Genomic DNA, 3,562 nt, shown 5'->3' on the forward strand with positions numbered 1-3,562 from the left:
GGGGAAAAAAAAAAAAAAAAAAAAAAAAAAAAAAAACCGCTATTAAAGGCCACATCAGCCTAAGGATAATCTTGAAATAATTAGATGGATATCATTCCCGCATACACACGCCCTCACCAAGTTACCTTTAAAAGAGGCAGGAACTACAAAAATCCATCTTTCACTTGAGATAGCCATGAATGTGAATCTACTTTCCTAAATAAACCTCTATGCCTCCCAGTGGTGAATGCTAAAATTATTATCACCTAAGCCAAGGGTCCCACTGGTACTTAGTTAAGTTACCCCTTCTCTCCTGGAACTCCTTAGACCCTTCTTCTGAGGCACCTCTTCTCCTGTGGCATGAGGAGGGGGCAGAGAGTAAACTGGGCATGATGGTACACACCTGTAATTCCATCTTCTCAGGAGAATGAAGGAGGATGGTCCCAAGTTAAGGCCAACTTGGATAATTTAGTAAAACCCTATCTCAATTTTTTTTTTTTAAAGGGGGTAGTTGGGACAGTAGCTCTGTGGTAGAGTACTCCTGAGTTCAGTCTCCATGAAAAAGAAAGGAGGAGAAGAGGTGGAAGGAAGGGAGGGAGAGGGGAAGGGAAAAGGAAATAAATTTGGGGGCTGGAATTGACCACTCAGCCTTAACAAACTCTCTCATTACTGGAAATTAGAAATATTACTAAATTACCCATAAAATTTACATTAAAATTACTCTTCACACACTGACCAATAAATAAAAAACTACTATTGTTCTCATTAGCATTAACACATTTCCACATATATTCTGAGGAATTCTGTCAGGGATACATCTTGGCAAGTATTATTGGCAAATATTATATAAAATTACTCCCTGATTTGGAAACTAGCCACATAGATACTGAATAAAGTTTTACATAAAGGCACAAGTGTACTAGTTGTTTTTTGTGTTATTGTTTGTTGTTTTTTCCAGTACTGAGGATTGAACCCAGGGGTGTGCTATCACTGAGCCAAATATATATATATGATTTGTTTTAAAATTATGATGAGATTCAATTTGAAGGGTTGCATATGACAAACACTAAATAATGTCATCTGCATCATTTTCATGAAGTACCATTAAGGAAGTCTAAAGGAGGGGCTGGGGATGTGGCTCAAGCGGTAGCGCACTCCCCTGGCATGTGTGTGGCCTGGGTTCGATCCTCAGCACCACATACAAACAAAGATGTTGTGTCTGCCGAAAACTAAAATGTAAATAAAATATTAAAAAAAAAAGAAGTGTAAAGGAATACCATTTCATTTACCTATTGTTAAAAAAAAAAAACAACTCTGATAATTAGAAATGTGTACATTCATTTAAAAATATCTGAATACAGTACTTTTTCCTGGAAATACAAAAAAGCATCTCTATAGCACTATTCATGTAAATTTCAAAGCAGACAAAACACCATAGCTACTATTAGTTGTACACATTTAAGTTAACAAACTATGAAGAAAAGCAACAAAATCAGTGAACTCTGGAGGACACTTTCCTCTCCAGTGTTGGGTGGAATTTCCAATCCAATGAGCTCATGCAGGGCATGCTAAGCTTTTTCCATTTTTTAATGAAAAGGTGTGAGTCCACAAGTAAAATTATTTTTCTTTTTATACATGTATCAATGAAATTAATAGACACATATTCAGTACACAGATCGAAGGCTCCCTACATGTTTCCCATGTAATCTCAGGCAGAGCAAAAGATAGAACATTCCCAGTAGCTTTCCAGACACAAACTTGCTTTCCCTCAGTTCATACCGCATACATGACCAACATTCTGTCCTTTATCCCAATGCATGAGGTCCGCCTAGTAATGACCTTATTGAAAATTTCACCTATATGTTTTGTGTATGATACATCACAATATTTTTTTTGGAACTATACCGGTTTTCTAAGGAACACACTTCTATGCTTGCCATGATCCCAGGCTCTGGAGGTATCTATGCCCCACTCTGGATTTTTTTGGTAACGATCACTATCATCACTCCAGACGTCAACAGAACCCCTAGACTCACAAGGCCTCCAACCCAGCCCTACTATCACTGGCAAATGCCAAAGACAACATGTAGGAGGATTTTTCAGAGAACATGATGACTGTTTCCAGAAAACAAAAGTGCCATTTTGTTATACAAAGCAGATAGCATTCCCAAACCATAGAGAGAAGTTGGGGCCTGTGCAGGCCTCAATTCTTATCTTATTATTTTTTTTAAACCATTTTATTCAACACATATAGATCTAGGTAGTAAAGAAAAGAGGAAAAGAAAATGAAGGGATATAGGATATAGATCAAGAAATTGGTTCTCTATTTGTTACGAACATATTTTAACATATTTTATTAAGAAAATCCTGAGGAATCTATTGAAACGTACAGCTAGACCTAATAGGTGAGATCAGCAAAGTCATAACTTACAGGGTCAATATGTAAGAATTATATTTTCCTCTAAAGGCAAAGATCATGTGCAACATCAAATTAAAACCTCAATTTCGAGTCTGGTGTGGTCAGCACCTACCAGGATTGTAGGTTGAGGAAGGACTACAGGAGCTCAGGAGTTCGAGGCCAGTCTGGACAACAAAGAAAGAGCAAAACAAAAACAGCTGGGCATGGTGGCACATACCTATAATCCCTGTGACCCAGAAAGCTGAGGCAAGAGGATCTTCCAAGACCAGCTTCAGCAAATTAGTGAGACTTTGTCTCAAAATGACTGAGGATATAGCTTAGTGGCAAAATGCCCTTGGATTTAATCCCCAGCACACCCCATAACTACTAACTAACTAAATAAAACCCTAAATATCACAAAAACATGGTTCCATAGGATATATCTACAAAAAGTCTATAAAAAAATATGTCCACAATTACAAAACATGAGATAAATGAAGGAGATCTAAACAAGAGACATCATATTTATGGACTGGAAGACCCAACATAGTAAAACAAGATAGTTTGGTGAGCAGAAGTTTTGGGCTCTGCCAATAACATGGACAATTAGATCAATAAAATAGAGAATGCAGAAAGAGACCAACATGAAGAAACCTAATGATATTTGACTAAGCCATAAAAGCAATTAAATATAGGTAGGCCAGTCTTTAGGGAAAAAAAAAAAATGGTGCTGGAACTGAACATTCATAGGCAACAGCAAGAGAAAAAAACCTAAAACCTCATGCAGTAAAACAAAATTAACAGTATGGTTCAGAGATTCAAACAAAAAAGGTAAAATTTTAAGATAAAATATGAGAGCCAGGTGCTGGAGCACATGCCTATAATCCCAGCCACTCTGGAAGCTAAGGCAGGAGGGTAGCAAGTTTAAAGCCAACTTCAGCAACTTAAGGAGGCCCTAAGAAACAAGTGAGACCCTGTCTCACAAAATAAAAAGGGGGCTCAGTGGGAAAGTGATCCTGGAAGGAAAGAAGAAAGGGAGGGAGAGAGAAGCGGGGAGAGAGGAAGGAAAGAAGTGAGAAGGGAAAGGAAGGGAAAAGGAAGAATAAATATGCAGGACCTACAAGAAAGAAAGGACGAAGGAAAAATTCACAGAACCGACAATTTGGTGAAGAGTTCTAAGACACT

General features: G+C 37.7%; 1 long non-coding RNA gene across 1 annotated transcript in view; it reads right to left on the reverse strand.

Moving 5' to 3' along the window:
• The window catches only part of LOC125612790, a 6,284-nt gene extending 2,925 nt beyond the window's left edge, over positions 1-3,359 (reverse strand). The window contains exon 1 of the long non-coding RNA XR_007343260.1: positions 2,511-3,359. This is a non-coding gene — a long non-coding RNA (uncharacterized LOC125612790). The remainder of the gene's footprint in view (positions 1-2,510) is intronic.
• Between the last annotated feature and the right edge of the window lie 203 nt (positions 3,360-3,562).

The sequence above is a fragment of the Marmota marmota genome, unplaced genomic scaffold (assembly GCF_001458135.2).
Source record: "Marmota marmota marmota unplaced genomic scaffold, marMar, whole genome shotgun sequence".
Lineage (NCBI taxonomy): Eukaryota > Metazoa > Chordata > Mammalia > Rodentia > Sciuridae > Marmota > Marmota marmota.